This window comes from Periplaneta americana, chromosome 3 (assembly GCF_040183065.1).
Source record: "Periplaneta americana isolate PAMFEO1 chromosome 3, P.americana_PAMFEO1_priV1, whole genome shotgun sequence".
NCBI lineage: Eukaryota > Metazoa > Arthropoda > Insecta > Blattodea > Blattidae > Periplaneta > Periplaneta americana.
In genome coordinates this window covers 16,636,808-16,663,412 of record NC_091119.1, presented here as the reverse complement: position 1 = coordinate 16,663,412, position 26,605 = coordinate 16,636,808, and the positions used below count along the sequence as shown (strand labels likewise).

At 35.2% G+C, this 26,605-nt stretch overlaps 1 protein-coding gene across 1 annotated transcript in view; it reads left to right on the top strand.

The window, feature by feature from the left end:
• The first annotated feature begins 7,910 nt into the window (after nt 1-7,910).
• The window catches only part of Fak (protein tyrosine kinase 2 Fak), a 768,667-nt gene continuing 749,972 nt past the window's right edge, over nt 7,911-26,605 (top strand). Inside the window, exon 1 of the mRNA XM_069820032.1 lies at nt 7,911-8,127. The gene's annotated coding sequence lies outside the window, so the exon portion shown is untranslated. The remainder of the gene's footprint in view (nt 8,128-26,605) is intronic.

Genomic DNA, 26,605 nt, shown 5'->3' with positions numbered 1-26,605 from the left:
TTGACGTTTATGTCCAATGTCAACTGCCATTATACTAGGAGCGCACTCAGTTGAGTGACTTGTTTGGCCGGGATTCCGCAGTTACGTGCACAGTAATCTGTACAAATATATGCACTGCAGCTATGAGAATATTATAGATTTATTAATTTGTCCTACAGAATAATATCGGTAATATTGACAATTAATATTTGAGTAATTTGTACAGATTACTGTGCACGTAAGTGCGGAATCCTGGCCAACAAGTCACTCAGCTGAGTGCGCTCCTAATATAATGGCACTTGACATTGAAGATATAGCCTACGTCAACATATATGCCTAATTTGGAGTCAGGCCACAAAGGGAAACATTGAAGGATGAGGGTTCGGTCCGGTACTGTGGATTGAATTCGGCGTAGCTCAGTGGTCAGAGCGCTTGGTACGTAGAACCAAGGACTCGGGTTCGATCCCCGGCGCCGGAGCGAATTTTTCTCCTCAAATATTAATTGTCAGTATTACAGATATTATTCTGTAGGACAAATTAATAAATCTATAATATTCAATGGAAGAAAGTTGAAGGGAGGATCTCTGAAAAACAAAATGGTATGACTAATTCATTCATTCATAGTGATCTGCCCAAGGGGAGATCTTTCACTGCAAACCCAGCATTCTCCAGTCTTTCCTCTTCTCTGTCTTGTTCTTAGTCTCCGCATATGATCCATATATCTTAATCACAATCTAGTATATACATTTACGAAGCTCAATACGTAGTAAATATGCATCCATAGATAGTTGCTAACCACTAAAATCACTAATATCGCCTCATCACAGACAATGCGAAATAGTACCTGTACAGTCTATTGTTCCTAGTACCCTCATAAATTCAAGCTTCGTGACTGTATATACTAGTATTCTGCCTAAGGTGTTCCGTGGTTTTCCTAAGGCGTAAGACAAATGTCGGGATGAGCCCTATAAGAAATGGGCCACGGACCTATATGCCCTTCCCCATATATATTCCCCTTTATTATAAACGACGTATGCCCTAGTTCATAACCTATAAATTGTCTCTTAAATATACGAGGTCACTCAATTAGTCGCAATTTGAAAGGACAGGGACCTCCCAAATTGCAGATTTAGATTTCACGGCGCTTCTTCCGACGGCCTTCACATGCTTTGTCATCGAACAATAGATGACAGCGTCTTGCCATCCTAACAGCAAACACCAGCCATCTCCTCCTCGCCCCGTTCCGTGATCACTTGATCAAATCTCAGTCCCCCTCGTGTATGTGGCACCTAAGAGGTTACGTCCAATTTCGGCTTCCCCTTCAAAATTTTCTAGAGCTCCTTCAGTGGAGCAGCGTAACCCGGAGGGAGACTAGTGGCCAACAGGCTTGGAGCTCACATATTTAGTTTTTGTACAGCCCCCAACCCCTTGCAAGGACGCGTTTTGCGTATCTTTTAAATTTGTCCTCCCAATTCTCTTTCGATTTTTCGATTTTAGATGTATATACTAGTTTGTGTCTTAATGTTGGCTATCATCTGATATCTTCTTCTATTCCGAACTCTTCTCCCGTTCACCATTCCTTCCCGTGCATCCTTCAGTAGGCAATTTCTTCTCAGCCATTGACACAGTCAATTTCTTTTTTCTCTTCCTGATCAGTTTCAGCTTTATTCTTTCTTAACGTCTCAGGTTATTTAGCGCCTTAATGAAATGAAGGTGATAATGCCAGTGAAATGAGTCCGGAATCCAGCACCGATAGTTACCCAGCATTTGTTCGTATTGGGAAAACCTCAACCAGGTAACTTGTCCCGACCGGGATTCGAACCCGAGCCACGTGGTTTCGCAGTCAGACGCGCTAACCGTTACTCTACAGGTGTGGACAACATGAATATTATGTAACAGTATAATGTAGTCAAATAACAAGAAACGGTGCTAAACAACTACAAGTTTTCGTTGATTACGTCATGAGTAGTGACAAATTTAATGTCCTTACACCACTCTTCGTCACGAATTAGGAGTCTCTTCATCACCCAAAACTCGTGGTGGAACTTCGGCATCTGACTTAAGATCCTTTATACTTAAATAGAATTTACGGCAGTTGCTTCAGTTGCGACCCGTGACCCCAGTTACATGGCTTGAACCGACATAACTCTACAGCTGGTATGAACCATCTTAAAATAGTTGTTTCGTGTTCGTCTGAATAAGGAGCGTACAGTGTAAGAGTGGCAAGTGTGTTTGTCTTTCCGGGAGACTTGGCTCGCATTTTATCCGAATCGGGCAGGAGGGTTGACGAAAATATCATTTCGTCTTGGCGTACCAATAAAACGCATGAGCAATCGTAACTCGGCAGTCGAGGGATCGTCCATTGCAAGGATAGGGAGAATTCTCAATGTTTTCACAGTGGAACCATGTCTGTAGGGGAGGAAAATCACTAGATGCATCAAGCGTTGACAATAAAATGTGCGTGGCTTTATTCTTGTATTTATTCCCCTCCCAAGCTGTAGCCTATACTGTTTCCCAACGTTTGGTTCGCGGTCTTCAATCGGATAGTTGGAAAGGAAAGAAAGTTCACGTTTTTGCTGAACGTCTAGAAGAGAAAAAGTACACATATTTGGAACCAGGAAGTAATGAAATGGATAAGTATTAAGTTTGAACTATGTCCTATAAAAACATGCATTTGCATAGAATTCTCGTATCTAAATATAATAATAATAATAATAATAATAATAATAATAATAATAATAATAATAATAATAATAAGAGATAATTATTTCAATGAAAGACGGGAAGCAAGTCGTACACTTAAGAATAAAAAGAGAGGTTACTTGAAGGAAAAACTGAATGAGGTAGAAACAAATAGTAAGAATAAAAACATTCGAGATTTATATAAGGGTATAAAGGAATTTAAGAACGGATATCAGCCAAGGGTAAACGTGATCAAGGATGAGAATGGTGACTTGCTTGCAGACTCTCCATCAATCCTAAACAGATGGAAAAACTATTTTGCGCAACTACTAAATGTACATAGGCCAAATAGAAATGATCGGGACGACATTGAAATACAAACTGCTGAGCCATTTATACCCGAACCCACGCTTTCAGAAGTCGAAATTTGCTATAGAAAATCTGAAAAAGTACAAGTCTCCAGATATCGATCAAATTCCAGCAGAATTAATACAAGAGGGTGGAAGTGCATTATATAGCGAAATTTATAAACTTGTACTTGCTATTTGGGAAAAGGAAATTGTACCAGAACAATGGAAGGAGTCCATAATTGTACCTATTTTTAAAAAGGGGGACAAAACCAACTGTGGTAACTTTCGAGGAATATCACTTTTGTTGACGTCGTACAAAATTTTGTCCAATATTCTTTTGAGAAGATTAACTCCGTACGTAGATGAAATTATTGGGGATCATCAGTGCGGTTTTCGGCGTAATAAATCAACTATTGATCAGATTTTTTGTATTCGACAGATAATGGAGAAAAAATGGGAGTATAAGGGTACAGTACATCAGTTATTCATAGATTTCAAAAAGGCATATGACTCGGTTAAGAGGGAAGTATTATATGATATTCTTATTGAATTTGGTATTCCCAAGAAACTAGTTCGATTGATTAAAATGTGTCTCAGTGAAACGTACAGCAGAGTCCGTATAGGTCAGTTTCTATCTGATGCTTTTCCAATTCACTGCGGGCTAAAGCAGGGAGATGCACTATCACCTTTACTTTTTAACTTCGCTCTAGAATATGCCATTAGGAAAGTTCAGGATAACAGGCAGGGTTTGGAATTGAATGGGTTACATCAGCTTCTTGTCTATGCGGATGACGTGAATATGTTAGGAGAAAATACACAAACGATTAGGGAAAACATGAAAATTTTACTTGAAGCAAGTAAAGAGATAGGTTTGTAAGTACACCCCGAAAGGACGAAGTATTTGATTATGTCTCGTGACGAGAATATTGCACGAAATGGAAACATAAAAATTGGAGATTTATCCTTCGAAGAGGTGGAAAAATTCAAATATCTTGGAGCAACAGTAACAAATATAAATGACACTCGGGAGGAAATTAAACGTAGAATAAATATGGGAAATGCGTGTTATTATTCGGTTGAGAAGCTCTTATCATCCAGTCTGCTATCCAAAAATCTGAAAGTTAGAATTTATAAAACAGTTATATTACCGGTTGTTCTGTATGGTTGTGAAACTTGGACTCTCACTCTGAGAGAGGAACATAGGTTAAGGGTGTTTGAGAATAAGGTGCGTAGGAAAATATTTGGGGCTAAGCGGGATGAAGTTACAGGAGAATGGAGAAAGTTACACAACGCAAAACTGCAAGCATTGTATTCTTCACCTGACATAATTAGGAACATTAAATCTAGACGTTTGAGATGGGCAGGGCATGTAGCACGTATGGGCGAATCCAGAAATGCATATCGAGTGTTAGTTGGGAGGCCGGAGGGAAAATGACTTTTGGGGAGGCCGGAGACGTAGAAGGGAGGATAATATTAAAATGGATTGGAGGGAGGTGGGATATGATGATAGAGACTGGATTGATCTTGCTCAGGATAGGGACCTATGGCGGGCTTATGTGAGGGCGCAATGAATTTCCGGGTTCCTTAAAAGCCAGTAAGTTATTATTATTATTATTATTATTATTATTATTATTATTATTATTATTATTATTATTGTTGTCGTTGTTGTTGTTGTTGTTGTTGTATAATAAAGACAAACTCGTCTGGGCTTGAATTGATTCGTTTAATTGGTAACGAAGTTCCTTAGCAATAGTCACGCACTATCTTCACGACCACCAGTAGCACAAGCTCCACCACCACCACCACCACCACCACCACCACTACCGTCGTCGTCATCGTCATTATCAGTATCAATAATATCTTTTACGAAGTGGTGTGTCTGGTCTATTTATGCTCCAAAACCAAATGTTCAGTCTTTGTGGGATTTGTTTTCTCTGCGGGTGGTAACCACAGCGCTGCCACCTACCGACCCACAGCAGAGGTCATGTTTGTTTTATTCGCCGTTGAAATGACGAACGTCATTAATTAATTATTTTTAGAATTTTAGTCGTCGATTGTTGGTCGTGCTTGTGAATTATAATTAACACATAAACACGTACGCTGTGCGTAATCAAATGAGAGTGATCTTGAAATTCTTCACCCTGCCGGAAAAAAAGGGTTGAAACCGATATGACTACAAATATACAGGGACATCATTTTATTTTTACTTCAATTTTTATTGTACCTGAGTTTTTTAATGTACTTCACTCCCACCCCTTCTACTAATGATGTTCAACCGTCCTCCACACAGATCCAAGACCGCATATACACTCATAGTAGCCTTACCGTCATAGTAAACAGTAAAGGTAAAAAAAAGGTAAAGGTATCCCCGTAACATGCCATGAAGGCACTTGGGGGGCATGGAGGTAGAGCCCCATGCTTTCCATGACCTCGGCACTAGAATGAGGTGGTGTGGTCGGCACCACGCTCTGACCGCCTTTTACCCCCGGGAAAGACCCGGTACTCAATTTTATAGAAGGCTGAGTGAACCTTGGGACCGTTCTGAAAGTTTGGCAACGAGAAAAAATCCTGTCACCACCTGGGATCGAACCCCGGACCTTCAGTACGTTCCAAAAATATGTTCGCGTTTTCCAGTGACGAAAGAGCTTACAATATTGCATCATTTTCCATTTGCCTACGTCGCATCCCGGTTTCCCCCACCTGCTTCTATTCGCCTCTCTGTAAATACTAGTGGCTGGGCTGTCTTAGCTCTTTCCTGAGAACATTAATTTCTGTTAGGAATTGGACGTCTACGTAATATTATACCCTACAATTGTTTAAAATAACTTAAATAAAAGGACCTCGTTAAGTAATTAACTGTCACGTGATTTCTTCCCTTTCTACGACGCTGCGACGTAACCACTTGGATGGACAGTACATAGCATGTCTGAGTAATTTTATCTTTTCGGATCGGGCAGAAGTGAAGATTGAATTTACAGTACGTAAGGTCTCTTTTATAGAGTAGGTACAGAATTATTTCAACATGAGTTACTGATACGAAGTACGGTACGAACCTGGTAATTGGAATTACGTGTAGTAGTCTATAGTGCGATAACATGCACATTAGAACTGAAGCCTGTATCGAAATGAACGGCCACCATTTTCAAAAATGTGTTTAAATATCCATATTATGATTATTCTTCAATTTAACTTCATTCTCTGAATTGTTAGCTAATGTGTTGTAGACAGTATTATATACACTGCATAATGAATACGTCCGCATGGAAAGCTCAGTTCGTGAGTAAAAACACTCATTTTTAATACTGTACTGTATTTTGATTAATCAAAAACCTAATGAAAATTATCGAACTCAAAATCGCGATACTTCCTAGTTTACGTAAATGGATGAACTATTTTTCTTCCCTCCTATACCCAGTAAAGTGATTTGTTTATACAGGGACATCATTTTATGTTTACTTGCATTTTTATTGTACCTGCATTTCTGAATGTACTTCACTCTCACCCCTTCACTAATGTCATTGCTCCCGTCAGACACACAAAATTACGGCCGCTGTTGCATTCGAAGTCTCCAAGCAGTGAAATAAACACTGCAGTGTATAGTGTGTTTCAGAAATATGATTGCGTTTTCTATAGAAGAAAGAACCTATATTAATAATATCGTACTAAAAAATTATATTCAAGAAACGATAAATTCAATTTCAGAGAATATGCTTCAAAATGTTTTAATAATAATATGTGTTCTGAATTGAAGCAACCATTTTCAGCAACTTGTTTAAAAATTCAGATTAGCTTTTTTTGAATTGAGGTGGCTAGAAGCAAAGGAATGCTAGTGACATTTGTAATAACATGAGTTAATTGCATCCAGTGTAAGCAAAAGTATCTAAAATTTTAGTGGCAAAGGAATATTTTAATCGCATCACACATTAAAATTTAAATAAAAAATGTCACCGATTTTACGAAAGCTTAAATATGTAAACCCCATTTTCTCAAAAGTAACTTAAGTGCACTTACAGCCCTTTACTTATGACCCCCTCAATTTAAATGCACTCTCTATATTGTATGATAACATCAATAATTAATATGCTAAATAAAGTAGACATTACATAACGAACATAGCCGCCGGCAAAGTTGAGTTTTTGAAAAAAAATGTTACTACTCTACTGTATTTTGATAAATTCCGGAAAGTGATGATCAAACTGAAAATCGTAATATCGTATTTCCCTACAACATAAATGGATATACTACTTTTCTCTCCTCCTATACCTAGTAAAATGATTTGTTTACATATTGCACTAGTAACATCAAACTCCTGTAATGGAAGGGGGCAACAGTGTTTCCGAGTATAGCCGGGTTAATGTTAAAAATGTTGGTAAAAATAAAGTGATGTCCCTGTCTATTACGCCAGTATCATCGAACTCCAGTCGTGAAAGGGGGTAGCAAACGATGTTTCCGGTTCTTAATCGTTGATCGAAAGGTATAGCCAGGTTAATATTAGAAATGTTAGTAAAAATAAAATGATGTCCCTGTATAAAACTTTATTACAAAAAAAAAGTAAATTTACATGTAGATGAGTTTTAGTTGTGGCTGAGATGTGGTTTAGCTCATGTAGAAGAGTGAAGAGGGGTTGAAAAAAAGGCACGTGCGCAAATCGAACCACCGGGGTAGAAAATACAGGCGGAGGGGAGTTTTGCACTATACAGTAATGACACCTTACCCATCCGTTGTTGCAATGCGCTTCGCCGCCCCTCTCCTCGGGTTAGGGGGGGAGAATCGGAGTCCCCCTTCGCCGTACATACGTCCGCCCGACCCTACGCGCTTGCGATAGACGACGGCGGCATCTCCCCTCCCTGTATCAGACGTAGTGACTGGGACTCAGTATGCAGTACGCTCGTGGCATGGCAGTCACACTCGAGCCTTAGAAACCCGTCCGGAACCGTTCCCCGCCCCTCCCCAGACACAATACGCTCGCTTTTCAGTGGCCGCGGTGTGTGAGAGTGTGTGTTTTCTCATCAAGTACAAGCCACATCAGTTGCCTGAACTCCAGAGCAAGTGCTTTCATGGTGGGCGTATAGACCCCCAAAGCGTCGTTTGCCACCGGCTTGTCGTAAAGATTGTGGTCTGTGAAAGCTCTCTCTCTCTCTCTCTGCCCTGAGTGTGTTTGGTGTAATAGTGAAGTTTTGTCATACTGATATTTTGTTTGCAAAGTGGTGTTCGAGTATTTGTGAAAGGGAGCTATGTTTGCTTTGCAGTGCTCCTTGAGTGTTTATTTTTGTTGGTTAAATTAATTAATTTTGTGTCATAAGTACTTTTTTTTATGGTTTGTGACATAAATATTCCGTACTCGTAGGTGAATTATGATTTTCGTGAATGGATTGCGTTAACATTTGAGTGTAGCTGTTTCTTTTTCAGTAGTTCATAAAACAGGTTCATTGTTTTAAATACTCCGTTTTGTACTACAGTAAAACCTCTATTATCCGTGGTAATGAAGGGGGTGAACTGAACTGTTAACCGAAAAAGTAGGATAATTCGTACCATGAATGATTTCTTCAATTACGTGTATAATACAGTCTCGTACGTAATTTAAAGTTCCTGCCATGCTGCAACCACTGATGTCTTCATACTAGACACTACACTGTGCAATATCATGCTTGTAATAAGTAGGGAGCGGATTTTTATGTGCTAAAAAATTTAAATATATATATTTTTTATGTGCTAAAAAGTACGAAAATATTTGATAAAAAAATATATATATTTTTTTTTAATATGACAAAAATACCTTACTTAGCTTGGAAAAAAAAAAATGTTACTAGGTACTCACCAACCACACTTGAGTGCTAGTAGTTGGCCGAGAATTGCAGTGAACAACAAAGGTCATCTCCAAATTCTCCATCACAAATGCATTCCGATTATCTCTGAACAACGACTTATACTGTGAAAACGATCTTTCCACATCACAGGACGTCAGACGTGCATATTTAAAGAAAGGAATGTCACTAACACATACACCGTCAATTTCACCTACAGTCACATCCTCCAATACTTGAGCAACTTTACACATTTTTTTATACCCACTGTTTTTCCCAAACACATTCTGGAATTGTCCCTTAGTAATTGTGCTTCTGAACCTCGTAGCGAGTCTAGTTTAATTTCCACGGCACGCACCTCCCTGTTTCAGACAACAGGTTTTTGGATGTTTCGAGTTTTTTTATGGTGCCGCACAAAAAGCTTAAATTTGCTAATAGGAAAGCCAAATCGTTTTTTAAACAACCATCTTTCAGTAGGCTATATCTTGAAGGATATCGATTGACGAAGCCCAATAACAGGGAATCACAACAAGACGTATTGCCTTACTTGATGGACATGAGCGAGAGGCGAGAGATTTGTTTAAATTAAATAATGTTCATACCCGAGCTCTTATCTGTTGTGTTTCACAAACAAAGCGTGGAATGAAATCATCTTCAGCAACAATAAACATTCCTAATTATGTGTTACAAAATCTCTCCTCCTTGTCCATGTTAATTTATTCTCTAATAATAACACTGATATGCTGCCTAGCAGTTCTCAGAACTTGAGGCGATACTATTACGAAAATGGATCACGGATACCCTACACAGCGCTTAGAAACATGAAGCAACCAAGAATTCTTAAAAAAAGATAACGTACTTCTGAGTGATATAATTGATTTAGTTTTAAAATATTTAAAAGTTCTTGTAAAAAATTATTTAAGAAAAAAAAACTCCAAAATTTATGTGTTTATAATAGATTTCCTGAAAACATGTATTTACGTATTTTTTTTTTTTTTTTGTGAAAATATGTGTTTTTATGTGAAATAAAATTCGGGTTTTAAACTTGAAACTTCATGTTCGGAATTTTTAACTTTGTTAATTGTGTTTTATCACACGCAAAAAAATATTTAATTACATAGGAATGCGCTCCTTAGTAACAAGTATAACAAACACAATGAAACACAGATATATGTAGCACTGTATCTTTGCTTTCTATTAAATCGCGCACAGTTGTAATGCCAATCCCGTATTCTCATGCGACATGGTCCACAGTTTATCTTTCCCAAAGCTGTTCAATTATTTGCATATTTTTCCAATAATTAGCACAAGTTTTCTTTTGACATTCGTGGAAGACATTTTGCATACAAGTAATACAGTACGGCCAATCGAACAGGAGGACAATACAGAATGGTGTATGGATTTGCGGTTGTGTGGAAGTTCTTGGGGACATTTATCTGAAATCAGATTTGACTATTTTACAAGTTGGGAAAACACCCCTTCCCACAAGTAACTGTTTATGTTTCCGACAACGGCGGAAACATTCCTACTACATACTGTGTAATGTTAGTGGTAAAAGATTGTAATAACCTTCTCTAGAAAAAATACATACAGTACTAACGTAATGTACAGAACTTCGTAATCTTTTTTGCAGCAAAAGAAAAAGTGTGAGAAAGACAGTCGGATAATCCGCCCATCGGTTAATAGGGTGACGGATAATCGGGGTTCTACTGTATACAATTATTTAAACACTAAAGCGGATTTAATTTTATGGTATTTTGCCTGTGTTTTTCTTTTTATCCTCGTCGAAGTACAATTACATTTCTCCCATATGTAACTTTGCTTAAGGTGTTTAGTGGTGTTACATAGTCAAGTTTAGTAGGAAGCTTTCGTTTTACAGTAGAAGATCGCATGAATCCATACTAGTGTTGTATATTGCTGTGAAACGTCGGTTGTGTTCGTACCTCTGAATATCGCACAAAAAGTCGCTTATAGATAGAATATTTTGGGAATAACATCATGTAGGTGGCTGTTACAAGCTGTATCTTCTAAGGAAGAAACGATATAGGCCGTTTATAAATTAAGAAACGTGGATCGAGCTTATTTTGAGTGTAAACTTGTTGGATACTTTTATATTTTGAAACTGTTTACGAAATGAATATATATCTCATTTTAACAATGCTGTATCAAGTGATGAGGTTGAGGTTGAGGTTGTTTGTTTCTCCGTACAATCTTATAATGAAAAATTAGGTGGTTTTAATGAAGGTCATAGCGTCCATATACGTTTTAAATAAAATATTTTGAAATTAGTCGTCTTGCTTGTGCCGTTTATAATTCACTTTTTGTACGTTTATATAGCTTTAAATCTACGCTTTATTCATTGAGTTATTAGAAGCCAGGTAATTCAAAACTAATGCTAAATTATGTAAGCAAATATGGTGAAAATATATTATTATAGATTTATTAATTTGTCGTACAGAATAATATCTGTAATATTGACAATTAATATTCGAAGAGAAATATTCGCTCCGGTGCCTGGGATCGAACCCGGGTTCTTGGTTCTACGTACCAAGCGCCGAATTCAATCCATAGCACCGGACCGAATCATCATCCTTCAATGTTTCCCTTTGTGGCCTGACTCCAAGTTAGGTATATATGTTGACGTATGTGTCCAGTGTCAACTGCCATCGATCCCCGGCGCCGGAGCGAATTTTTTTCCTCGAATATGAATTGTCAATATTACAGATATTATTCTGTAGGACAAATTAATAAATCTATAATATTCTCATAGCTGCAGTGCATATGTCTGTACAGATTACTGTGCACTTAACTGCGGAATCCCGGCCAACAAGTCACTCAGCTGAGAACGCTCCTAGTATAATGGCAGTTGACATTGGACATATACGTCAACATATATGCCTAACTTGGAGTCAGGCCACAAAGGGAAACATTGAAGGAAGAGGGATCGGTCCGGTACTGTGGATTGAATTCGGCATAGCTCAGTGGTCAGAGCGCTTGGTACGTAGAGCCAAGGACCCGGGTTCGATCCCCGGCGCCGGAGCGAATTTTTCTCTTCGAATATTAATGGTGAAAATATGCTGAAACCTGTACTATAAATATGCACTTTCAGTTAAGACAATTGTAGTGGAAGACGTCATGCCAGTGAATTCATCTTATGTTCTATTGCAGCATGTAATGAAAAAAAAAAAAAACTTTGAGATTTCCCTTTATGAAACTTTCACGTCATAGCTAAATGATATGTTATATTATGAAATTATTCTTCTATGTCAGAAACATTATATGTATCCGTGCATGTCATATAAAAATGAAGTAGGCCTAGGGTTTCCAAATTTACGGAAGCATCAAGTGCTAAAGTAATAACGAGATTTCTATCAGTGACGACTACAGCAAAACAGGTTGTCCCTTTCTCAGGAACTCTGAGCTTTGGAAGAGTGAGGTGTAACTAATTCAAGCATATTCATTCATTATATTCCATAGATCTTACATGAGCAATGAAGCTTTAAGATGTGGAACAAGTCAAAATTTTACAATATTACAATTACAATTTTTACAGTTTTACAATTTAGTAATTTTCTACAATGATGAGGTGAGGTCCGAGGATTCGCCAAAAGATTACCCAGCATTTGCCTTTTGGTTGGGGAAAACCTCGGAAAAACCCAACCAGGTAATCAAATCAAAGGGGTGAAATGAAGTGATGCCAAGGACTCGCCATATTGTTATAGAAATTTGTCATATAAGGAAAATACTTTCCCATCGAAATTTATTTGTAAAATCGTCGATTAACTCATATTGTGAAATAATATTATTTTTACTTATGATCCAAAAGGAATTCACCGTTCATTTTATTAAAGATAGGGCTATTAGTTGACGTCCTGTAAGAATGTTGTTTGTAAATTGATGGTAGGCTATACGAAGTATTGATTTTGTTCTGTAACCGATTCTTTTAAGGCAGGAAACATTTCCTCTGATTGCATTCTGGACTCAAACTTGGGCATTTTGTACAGAAGCATTGCTTCACGTGAAAGACAAATCTTCCACAATACTTCATTTATGATCGTAAAACTCTATTCTCAGACTCGGCTGCATGCCTGGGAAGTATTTCATATGGCATGGTAGGAGTTCATTTCCGTGTGGCCGGCAAAGTTAGATATGCCTCGTGTTTTATTGGGAAATAAATCCTCTGTTAAGTGCACAACGAAAGAACTTTGTGATAATATCCTTATAAAATAAGGAAATTTTATGCATCTTTTCTCTTTTTATCTGCTTTGTTATACAAATTTGAAATTTAACGCCTTTAATTGACAGAATATGCCATGTTATTGATTTTTTGACGGCGTTTTCATCTTCAGATGCATCGTCTTGAGCGTATGGGATATAATTATGGTGATTGTGATCACGATGCAGATGATGGTGTAGTTTATTCAAGTCTCTTGTAACTGTAGATGCTATGTAGGGACAGTGAGATGATGATAAGGCGATATAATAAAAATCACAAGGGAAACTTGCGTACAATTGCCTTACTTTTAGGAAGCTGAAAATGGCGGTAATAATAGGCTTGGGTGTAGAACACACTCTTGTGTATTATTATCACATTGTAAGACTCTGTGATTGGTTAAAAAAAGGTGCTGTTTTGAGATTTATGGACTGTATCACGTAAGCAAGTAAAGAGATAGGGTTGGAAGTAAATCCCGAAAAGACTAAGTATATGATTATGTCTCGTGACGAGAATATTCTACGAAATGGAACTATAAAAGTTGGAGATTTATACTTCGAAGAGGTGGAAAAATTCAAATATCTTGAAGCAACAGTAACAAATATAAATGACACTCGGGAGGAAATTAAACGGAGAATAAATATGGGAAATGCCTGTTATTATTCGGTTGAGAAGCTTTTGTCATCTAGTCTTCTGTCAAAAAATCTGAAAGTTAGAATTTATAAAACAGTTATATTACCGGTTGTTCTGTATGGCTGTGAAACTTGGACTCTCACTTTGAGAGAGGAACAGAGATTGAGGGTGTTTGAGAATAAGGTTCTTAGGAAAATATTTGAGGCTAAAAGGGATGAAGTTACAGGAGAATGGAGAAAGTTACACAACGCAGAGCTGCACGCATTGTATCCTTCACCTGACATAATTAGGAACATTAAATCCAGACGTTTGAGATGGGCAGGGCATGTAGCACGTATGGGCGAATCCAGAAATGCATATAGAGTGTTATTTGGGAGGCCAGAGGGGAAAAGATCTTTGGGGATGCCGAGACGTAGATGGGAAGATAATATTAAAATAGATTTGAGGGAGGTGGGATATGATGATAGAGACTGGATTAATCTTGCTCAGGATAGGGACCAATGGCGGGTTTATGTGAGGGCGGCAATGAACCTCCGGGTTCCTTAAAAGCCAGTAAGTAAGTATCACGTAAAAAAGCATGCACCAGCCATCACTAGACATTTGTATTAGTGGATTTCCTGATTTCAGCAGAAGTAGTATATGTCAACCATTACGCACGCTTATGATACAGGGTGATTCACGAGGAGTTACCGTTTCTTACGAAGCATATTTCCGAAGATATTTTGAGCAAAAATGTCATGTAAACATTGGTTCTATTGTCAATATTTTCAGAGTTACATTAATTTGAAGTTAAACACGTTTTTTTCTTTAATTTTAAAGGTAAAATAATATTACAAATAGAGAATGAACTGTTCAGAAGTATAATTTCTTTAATTAGCTAATATTCTGAAACTAAATATAATGTTGTCAATTCCATAGTTGCTTCGTACAGAAATTTTTTTCAATTTTTAATTTCAAAATTACATTTTTCTTATGCATTTATCACAATTGTTATAAATCATGTCTTTCTCGTAAACTCTGCAAGACTGTACAAAATTTAATTGTAAAGAAACAAGTTGCTAGAAGTCGTATGATCAGTAACAGTTGTGATAAGTGTGCAAGCATAATGTAATTTTTAATAAAAAATTGGGAAAAAATTTCTGTACAAAGGAACTAAGGAATTAACATATTTTTAGCTTCAGAATACTAGCCAATTAAAGAAAGTATACTTCTGAATAGTTCATTCTCTATTTGTAATATTATTTTACCCTTAAAACTAAATAAAAAGATATTTTTAACAACTTCAAATTAGTGTAACTGAAAATATTGAGAATAGGACCCATGTTTATATGACATATTTTGCTCAAAATGTCTTCGGGAATATCTTCTGTAAGTGGCGGTAACTCCTTGTAAATCACCCTGTATATAACTTATACTACAGTAGTGGCAAAAAAAAAAAAACGGACCGACTCTTGTAGCTGATTTCAGAGCCTTGTTCACTCCAGAGCACGATAGACTGGTAACTAAGACTTTCGTGGTTCGAATCCTGCCTGGGAAGGAAACTTTTTTTTATTCCTTATTCAAATTTATTCCCAATACTTTTCGATTGCAGCGATATTTTACTACTTAATTAACTTATTATTCCCAGAACATGAATTTTACCAGCAATCGAAAAGTTTTGGGAATAAATTGATACCTTATGGGATCACTTAATTTTTAATCCTTATCCTCAAAATAGAGAATTAATAAAAACCTCCGTGAAATAAATACATGGTGAAAGGAGATAGATGGAGGAATTTAAATAAAATAAGATAGGGCTAGTTATGTAAAGGGGACTCATGAAGAAAATTAAGCTTCGGGCCTCTGAAATTGTAAATCAGGCCCTGTTAGTAACCGTTTGATCGTAAATTAACTTTAGTCAAAACTGTCTCATAGATAATGGGTTAAATCATAAACTGGAATAAAGAGTTTTCAGTTCTTAACGAATTTAAACCCCAGCGAATGACTTCTTTTTCGGTTCGGTTAGGACGTGATGTTGATCCCCATGTGGTACTGAGTTTAGGAGAGTTTAAAATCTATTTGTGTGGTCGTGTAAGCCGCTTGGTATGTTGTAGCGTCATATATAAAAGAACTTCGGCTTTTTTGTGTGTTTTCTCATGGTTTATAGGTTAATTAAATGTTAAATGTGTCGTTAAAGTTGCGTTTTGTACCTCGTACTGCGCCGTATGTTTTGTAATGGCTGAGGAATCCTTATGTGTGTGGAACTGAGAGGAAATCCTTTGATAGTACATAAATGGCTTCTCAAGGGTCCGTATAACTAATCTATTAACGAGAAACCGCATAACACGGATTATGCAACTTGTGCATTACAAACGTGGACTTGTTACAGTTAGGCGTTTTAAACTACTTTACACTAGTCCGTAGACTGGTAATCTACTAGGACCCGAGTTCAGTTGCCGGCAGGGAAGTCAGATGATCCTTCTTTCCATTGTGCCTTTCGTTCTTTTTGTGTTATCTTAAACAGTGACTGGCGCCATGCTGGTCACATAATCGTGGAGTTGTGAATAGTTAAATCATAACGCTCACAAAAGACCAGTAGGCCCAGCCTCTGAAAACAGATGTGGTGGTAATAAATGTTAAACTAGTTGCTTGTGCAGCAAATGCTGCAAACTAGGCTAAGTTTATTAGACTTTGAAATAAAAATTTTTTAGATTTATCTTCAATGAAAAATACCAGACATCTTGGAAATTATTTGCTTCCATAATAATAAAACATACTCCCTCTGAATGGTATTTTTATGCCCAATACTTTTTCTTGAACCTATCCACCTTCAGTTTTCGAGTTTCAACGCGAAAACGCAAGTAACAATGTCAGGACGATTAGTGGACTTTTCATGTGGGAGTAGAGCAATAGCTATTTCAGGTCATTGTGGATTGTAGGTGAAAATTAAAAAAAGTCAGGTTGCTATGCTTTCGAACAATAGACATAGCATCTTGGTATAGCTGCTGCATGTAGAGCTTGAAATGTAGAGGGTAAAATCATTTTGTTCTGGTAAGAGATCTTGCTGAAATGATCGGGAGACTACAAAATTTTGTAGGTTTCTTATTTTATCAGTGAGTAATACCTTTTGGTCTTTCCTTAGGAACTGTAATTTTTGCGCTCTCTCGAGCCAATACTGAAGAGAACGACGCATATAAATATCTACACCACACCGCCATTAAGTATATGAAAAAGACCCAACCCCACTTGATTAATAACTACAAAAATATTTGATTTTTAATAATATTATTATCTTACGTAAGTAAATTATAGAAATGAAGATCTAATTTAAGATATTCTCTACATCTACTTACATAACCCCAAAACTTTTCACTTTCATATCAATATAACATTAATATGTATAATTAATGAAAAGTAGTCACATCATGGCATTAACTGTAATAATATTTCATTTGTAATGGTAATAATGTCATCCAATACACAGCTGAATTCAGAAAATTACACACTGCAGAATCAGACCTGTAAATTATTTTTAGTAAATCTTGAAGTTTTTAATAACCAGTCGAATTTGAACTCTAAATATGTCAGCAATCCTGCAGGTCATGGCCTTCGTGCAACAGCGTATTGTTTATTGTAGTGTGTTTTTTGTTTTATTCTGAAATCCAATTAGTTCTCAAAATTGACAAAAGATGGATTTTGGAAAATAGGAAAATGATGGAGGAAAATTGACATTTCACTGAAAACTACTATTTTTCTGAAAAACTTTGGGTTCCAAGCTTCAAAATGGGGGATCATTTATTAAAATCCATTCAGCCGTTTTCCCGTAATTTCCATTACCAGTTCAAATTATATATATGTGGATTAGTTGAGAATAGACAGTCTGCTGCCTTGGCACTGTGGATAGCGTATGCAGCCCTTGGTTCGATTCCCGGCTTGGTCAGTGAAAGATATTTATCTTCCGTCCACGTGACTGGGTCTTTGTCATTTTCGAGTGTTTCCTGTGTTGTCTCAGATAGGCCTGAGATCTGTATACCTTCTTTTACATATCTTTATTTGAGTACAAGTCGATATGATAAAGAAGAAGTTAAACATGACAAAGAAAGATAATAGGTAAAGTCACATGAAAATTAAGCGACAATTAATATACAGTCAACTCCGGATATAGTGAACCTCTGCGGACTTGCATATTTCGTTCACTATATCCGAAGTGTCTCTCCCCTAACCTTAAATGACAGAAATGAATGAAATTGTGAACAAGAAAATAAAATATTTAATTTTTGCGGAATGGATTACGCTGTATACTGTTACTCACAGTTGATTTACTTAAACTATGCTTTCGACCCACGTCCGCTTGTGAAAGACCACGTTTAATGCCACTTATAATTTTCGCCTTATCTTCCAAAGAAAATACTTTACCCTTCGACTTTTTATACAGTACATTTATTGTTGGAACACTAGAAACGGACTGATCAGGTAGAAATGACAAACGATGTTATAGTGTGTGTGTTGTACTCTGCCTTGGAATTTCCCGGGTCACTTAATTGATACTGGGAGAGGGTTGATAGACTTTCTAAGCCATCTAAATCTTATCTTCATTTTTACTCTGGACATAATGTCCGTTCCTTTTCAATAAAAGAAGGCAAATTCATTTTCTGTTGTTTCGATGCTATTCGTCATAATGGAAATGTTTCTGAGAACAAAAGGCAACCCTTTGATGGTGGAGGATTAGAAATAACAGTAGAGTAGTGTGCCTGAGAACAGAATTTCAACCCTTCGACGGTGGAGTGAGGCAAGGTCGTCGCGCGTTGCCTGGATTTACAGTACAGCTCATTGTCTAGGAATCACTAATCCTATCTTTGTCCTTTGACTAAAGGAGTAAGAAACTTAGAATGTTGTTCTCAACACATTCTTTCAATTTTATACAAGAAGGTCTGACTTCAAATAAGAATTTGTCAGGGTAAAAGATTTCAGTATAACCGAAGCGAGAGTTCACTATAAACGGAACTATTAATGTACTTTTTAATGTATACGGATCGGGATCAACGATTTAGGTTCACTATAGCCGAATGTTCACTATATCCAGAGTTGACTGTACCTATGTATTGAGCTGTATTAAATTTAATTTATTAAGTACTAATGAACGGTGCTTTGCCAATGAAAGGTTAAGATGAGGAATGTAAATTGTGAGATAAAATACAATATTCATTCATACTTGAGCAGTTGAAATATTTTCCATATTTAATATGTCCTTAACAGAAAGAACATTATTATTGTAATATAAATTTATGATGTTGACACTTCTAGAAACGAAGGAAAGAATTTTTGAAATTCTGGTATGGAAAATGTATTTTAACTGGAAAACCTAAGCCATAATATTGCTAAGAAATGATTTCACAACTCATCTCCTTTAAACACATTGAAGGGAAAAAGCATCCAGATATCGTTGGGAATGTGAAGTGTGGAACCTAACAGATCAATTTTTTTTTTCTTCACTGATGTTATTAATGTCAATGTGCAGAAATAATAATAATAATAATAATAATAATAATAATAATAATAATAATAATAATAATAATGATTTATTTTAGCTGGCAGAGTTAAGGCCGTAAGGCCTTCTCTTCCACTCAACCAGCAAAAAGTGTATATACATATGCATGAACTTACAAAGAATCCAACAATTTGATTGAGATGAGAGTTACATGTATACAAAAGTTATTTACAAATTAAACAACAAAATACTATGAACTATTAATTAAACACTGAAATAAACTGTGTAGCAGAATTAAACTAAAATACATAGAATGTTAATATATTTCAAATAATATTAGAAAATAGAAAGAGATTATTACGAGACAATTAAAATACAGCACAATCAGGATGATGTCTAAAGAAAAATATGTAGACAGGGACATGACTTTATATTGTGCACTTTCTGTTGCTACAGAGTTATTCTTACAATAGAATTTCAAAGTAAAAAACCGTATTTAAAATTTAGTTTGAGCAGCAAAACAAAGAATTAAAAATGAATTGATTATCGAAAAAGAACTGGAACATATTGAACCTAAATTCTAAGTTTATAGCTTCATACAAAGCCAACATATTCGTCGGTGTAAAGTTTACTATCCAACAGAACATCAAGATCTAACAGAAACTAGCAAAATTAATTGAACTTTAAATTGAATTTATTTATTTATTTGTTTATTTATTTATTACACAATTCTGTATTCACGTCATGGCGGATTAGATTTATTCCAGTTGTTCATCACCCACTATATAATGATTACAAATTAGCAATACATAGCAACCTATACGTATATACCTACTAAGTATCTGTTTAACATTTTTTTATTACTATTAAAAATACAGTATAGTACTAATACTTCTACGTTTGCTAATCTAATATAATTTAGTTTTCTAACTACTTTATATAATTCACCATCAACAAATAATGATAATAATGATAATAATAATAATAATAATAATAATAATAATAATAATAATAATAATAATAATAATAATAATAAATATAGTGAACTCTTGTATTTGAAACCATTAACTTTAACTTATTCTTTTCTGTATTCAATCTGCCTAAAGATTATTTTGTTATATTAATTATATACTTTTCGTATTGATATTGGATCCGAATACTCAATATCCATAATCCCATTTTAAATTGAATTAGTATCAGTCATTATCAAAGTTAGTTAAATTTATATCAATGAGCTTTTTGGTTAATTCTATCAAAATATTATATTTTATGAAACAGGGTAATAAATTTACTTAAAGAAATTGAGGAAATTTGTTTTCTTTCCAATATAGTGAATTTAACAAAAGTGGTTTTTCCGTTGAAAGCTAGGGTAAAGTTGCCTAATTCCGTGATACCCTTAATACCGTGATATATATTTTTAACTAAATGTCCTGGAATTGGATATCTTGCTAAGAAGTTCACCGATGTCTCAAAAGTAGGCGAAGGATGCACTATGGTCGAATGTTAAAGTTTTGACTGACATTCTATTTAAAATTGTATTACGGAATTAGGAGTATCACGGAATTAGACAACTTTACCCTACATGTTTTGAAAACATTTAAATTCAAGCCATTCTTATCAGATTATCTCACAATATAACCTACGTCACGAAATTATATTATTATTATTATTATTATTATTATTATTATTATTATTATTATTATTATTATTATTTTATTAAATGCATATAGATTGTTAGTTGGGAGACCGGAAGGAAAAAGACCTTTGGGGAGGTCGAGACATAGGTGGGAGGATAATATTAAAATGGATTTGAGAGAGGTGGGATATGATTGTAGAGACTGGATTAATCTTGCTTAGGATAGGAACCGATGGCGGGCTTATGTGAGGGCAGCAATAAACGTCCGGGCTCCTTAAAAGCCATAAAAATAAGTTAGTTATTATTATTATTATTATTATTATTATTATTATTATTATTATTATTATTATTATTTGAAAATCAAAATTAAGAAAAGGAATGATTCACCAATTTTAATTACAAACCACAGAGCAACAAAACGTTTTCTGTTGTAATGAATACTTGTTACATTACATAATATTTTTAGGACAAGAGCAAAGTGTTTATATAAATTTGTAATGCAAATAAAGTAATAATGTTTCTTCTATATAGCACCGAACATTTTAAATTCGAAAACTGTATTGTATGATTCAGAAAATCTCAGGAATCAATGCGGAATCAAGAATAAAGACTATGGAAAAGCGAAGTCATTGTCACGATTGTAATTTTATGACTTTTTCGTTTATACTTATGTATTCGAGGTTTGATATATACAGACTAGTTGTAGCTTTGATGAAACACTAAAAAGAGCCGCTATGTGAGTTTCATTCTCCAGTTTTATTTTCGACTATTTTCGGAAAGCTGCTTTGGCACGACATGGAGTCGTTTACACCACACCCAATATAATCATACGAAGGTTCTCGGCTCAGGGTCAGGGCCACTTATTTCTTCGCGCTACAGGAGAAGGATTAATACCAAATATGAATTACTTTAATGACGACTTTGAAATATCGAGGTTGTTGCGATGTAATGTGATAAAAATTGTGTTATGTTAACAGAGGGAAACGGCGGTGAGGTGTGAAACCTGGGTCACAACCTATTTTGTAACATAATTTCTTGGGTACCAAATATTTCTTTCAACTGATTATGAAGATTTATGGGTTTACCAAGGAAATGTTCACACCTGTGGAGTAACGGTCAGCGCGTCTGACCGCGAAACCAGGTGGTCCGGGTTCGAATCCCGGTCGGGGCAAGTTACCAGGTTGAGGTTTTTTTCCGGGGTTTTCCCTCAACCCAATACGAGCAAATGCTGGGTAACTTTGGGTACTGGCACTGCCATCGTGATCTAATACAGGCCGTAAGGCAGACCACGTGACTCGCTTAACAGCTGATCGCGAAAGGCGGTCTTTCAACCATATGAATTAGTTGCAGTGCATGAAGAATAACATATATTTCTCTGAAATGCAGTGTAATTGCGTCAGTAAAATTTTAAACAGTGATTGTGAGACGCTTGAGACACAATTTACTTGCAATTTAAGGTATAATATTATTTCTGGTGTGAAAATTACGTTGTTGCAGGCAAAGTTCGTATGTGTAATACCTGCCTTTATTTCGATTAAATATTGCGCCCTTATGTGGTTAAGTGAAATTTTGGTCTTATAAACAGTAGGCTAAATATGTGTAATAATATATACGTGAAAGTGAAACATTGACTGGCATGTAAAGTAAGTTGTGATTAGGCCGAAGTGCAGCGTTACCGATGTTACTCTTGTCTAATCCATTATTGCTAGTTTACCGTATTTGTCTTATGAAATTTAAATTATTGCGCCCTTTTTATTTGTGAATAACCTACATTATACGAGTAAATAATACGACGTTTGATAATATACACAATTTGAACTAAAAACGAGATACATATAGTATATTACGAAAAATTATACCCTATAGTTTTCATTACTGTTACAGTATCTAGAATTGTAATTAGTTGAAATAAAGCACTCGTGCTTCATTACGAAATTCTTGCACATTCATTTATGCACGTTTCAACAATTTTCAGTTGCATCGCACGCATATTTTAATGTGTTGAAGTTATAGGTTATGTTTATTCTATCAGTACTTGCCTTATTTCCATATTCGCAATTATGCATTATAATTAAGCATAACGCTACGTATAACTTATAAATGCAATTTGTCTACACTTCAATTGTATTTATTCGTTTCAGACGGTACTCCAGTCTGAAGTCTGATTAGTTTAATATGTTACTAGGGCTAAACTAGCGCTGAGGTAGTTCCCTTCGTATTCATACATCTTGCATATACAAATTAGTTCGGTTCGTTCAGGATCTTAATATGCCTTGCTTATAGGATCAAATGCATCTCCACAAAAAATAAATTCAACTGTTTTCAGTTCAGAAATTACCGGAACTATACCTCAGCGCTACTAAGTAATATAACGTATGTACATTTCATAGGAGGGACTGTGGCGAATTTTCTACCTATAAGTAAGGACGTAACCGTGTTCTGAAGTTTATCCTAAAAATATTTTCTTCTTTATTAAATCTCAAAACCGTTTTCGTTCTCAACTTAAGCCTAAAATGTTGACGCAGATAGCTTATGTTAACATGGTAAATTCTCTTCTCATAAAAATAACACAGTTTTATTTATTATTCTTATGCACATATTACATTGAATAAAAATTTAATTGTATTATGTATTTGTTCCCTACTATACTGGGTTGTAATGAATTGTATTTATCTAACCTACCAGATTAACACACAACTGTACATACACTAATTTCATAGGAGGGACTGTGGTAAATTTTGTACCTGCAAGTAAGGAAGGTAGATGTGCTAAATTAAAATCACAATATAGATAATTCTTCTTTATTAAATCTCAAAATAGCTTCCATTCCAAACTTAAAATGTTGATGCAACCAGGTTATGTTACCATGTAAAACTCCGTTCACATTTAAATAACACAGTTTTGTAATTATTTCTGCAACATATTATGCAATAAGAAGTGTGAAGGGGTCTTATACACACATTACACTAAATAAAATTGAGCGCCGACACGCTATAAAGTAATATATTTCACTCAGCTCCGTATACTCAAATAGAAAAGCCCGACTCATCGAGTGACGTCACACAACCTGCATTACGGCCTGGTCTAGATCACGATGGCAGTGGTACTGGACTCCGGACTCATTTCACCGGCATTATCACCTTCATTTCATTCAGACGCTAAATAACCTGAGATGGTGATACAGCGTCGTAAAATAACACAATAAAATAAAATAAACCAAGGAAATTCCGTAGCGTTCTTTCACGTCACTTCAGCTGTGTGCTTTGAGGGGGGAGGCGAGTGAAATTTTGGTCATTTTCAGTCAAAAATCGTATTTTCGTTTTCTTCTAGGAATTGAATCTGCAATCTCTTATTTATATGTTGAACAAATTTCAGTGATCTGTGGCGCTCGAAAGCATACAAATTAAGCAATATACTGTATAAATGGCTGCACCCTTGAACTTCAATTTTATGCAAATTTTACACGCTGTTTTCCCACACTTTTTTTCAGCACATTTCTTCAGGTTAGAAGTGTAAAGGCTCTTGCAATTTGGTGACAGGAACATGAAATTTTTACTGCATGTTCTATATACAATGGTTAACAAAATAAACGTACAGGTTTTATGATCAAATGAATACTTCTTGAAATAAAAAAATCAAATATTTATAGTGGCAATAGAAAACGTCTATTTTTAGGTATGCAGTGGTTATAAAATTGTTTATGCTCGACCATGCCGAAATGTAGTAATTATACACCTGGTAGCAGTCCTTTAATGCATGTCATTGAAGTACACCTATTCATTAAAGTTCAGGTTTTTCGATTATTCTCGGATATGCAATCGAAAGGCGAGGGAAACGTCACGGAGGCTGGAAATCCAATACTGTCGCAGAAGGTTATGTTCTGTTACTATAATAATTAGCGTTAATTGTAAATAATATTCAAATAAATTCAATTTGTCACCTCGTTTTTCAATTCTAAATCAATTTTCAGGTTATACATTCTCTGCATTACATCAAGGTCAATGACATTATTGTTCCTCGGAACAAATCAATACTTTCGCGTCTGCGCACATCTCACAATTTCGAGCTATGAACAAGGTCACTTCCGATCTTCTGTCAGATACAAATAAAATTAATATTTCAGAATAATTTCAAGTTAGAAATATGGTCGAGCATAAAAAGTCGTTTGAAACTTGCCTATAATTTTCATACGAACGTCTTAATTACTATCATTATAGGCTCGTTGCATAATGTACTATTTCTCCCTTTTGAGGTAAAGATATGATAAAATTAATGCATGATGTTTTTCTAAATATGCCACTGGTCTTGCAAAACAAATTTCAAACATTTTACTGAAAAATTGAGCGACATATTTCATTTTGAATTGTGCTATTCTCATTGCTTCCTGTCATCATATATCTTTTCGTTATTTCAGGATTGCCGTTTATAGTTAAGTATAAGTTAAAGAATTACATTACGAACTTCGGACTTCGTGAAGAAGTGACTGTTGAAGTATTCTGTTCTTGTGGTCGGTTAAGAGAGAGCTCAAGAGCAATTGAATGAATGCCAAGGTCATCGTTATGCAACCACTTGTTTACACCTGCTCGCGTGCTGAAATGTGTTGGTCAAGAGGATGCATAATTTGATTCTTTTATTATGTGAAATGTTTTGTCTTGTAATATTCTCTAGTTGTTTTTTTTTATCTTCCTTGTGGATCTCATAATGGCAACCAAAACGTTGATTTTTTCCTTCTTTGTAATAAAAAAACGTACCGAGATAAGTGATAGAAATCCACGAAATTATTTCATATTCAGGATATTTTCAACAAGAAACAGGTTTTATGGAGAATTTACACGAAAAATTACTCTTTCTTCCAAATAAAACTTGAAAATTTTCTTTGTTATAAAATATGTATATATTTATTTATTTAGCTATTTATTTATAAACATTTTAAAATCTTCATTGAACATCATCAATCACCATCTCTATTCATCTTTATGATATTCAATGTGTATTATTTATTTTTAATAAATTTTTATCGTTTTGATAGCTACCAAATCTTGTCGCAGAATATTCTTTTTTAAAATTTCATTATGTGTTTTTTAACATTAATTTACATTTTCTTTTTTATTCATTTGAATTGATTAGGATGCCGATATTTTAAATCCAAGATTTGGACGGCTATCATTTCGATGATATTCTCTCTCTCTATTTATTTATTTATTTATTTATTTATATCTATCTATAACAGGGCAAAGACCCAATTCCAATAGGCATTACAAATATTTGCTTAGAACAAAAAATTGGAGATAGTATGAAAAAAGATATAAAAATATATACAAATGCAAGGCACAAGTGTAAATAGGGCTACAAATGAAAAAAAAAAAAAAAGAAACAGACAAATACGTACTACGTAAATAAAAGACACAGTTACAGATATAAATGAAAAATACAAAATAAAAAAGAATGTAGAATTGATAAATATAGATATCATAGCCAAAAGATGTAAAAATGTAACTATAAATTGCAAATTACAGTGTAATAAATAGATAACAGTTCTATTTAAAATCAAGTACCTTCAGTATATTAATAAGAAAATGTTTGTTTCATGTAAGAAATGCTGAAATCTAGATCCCATGTTTTACATATTTCATTGAATTTTGAACACATTTTTAACACTGGTGAATTTTTATGTGCTGAAGTGTTTAGTTTTTTTTAGAATTTTTCTCCGCTCCACCCATCCTTCATCACATGATAACGCAGAATTCCTGCACAGAAATATCATAATATGTACTTCGGTACATCACAATTATATGATATGCGTAAATGATCACTTGGTGATTCAAGACGGCGCTCATTCCG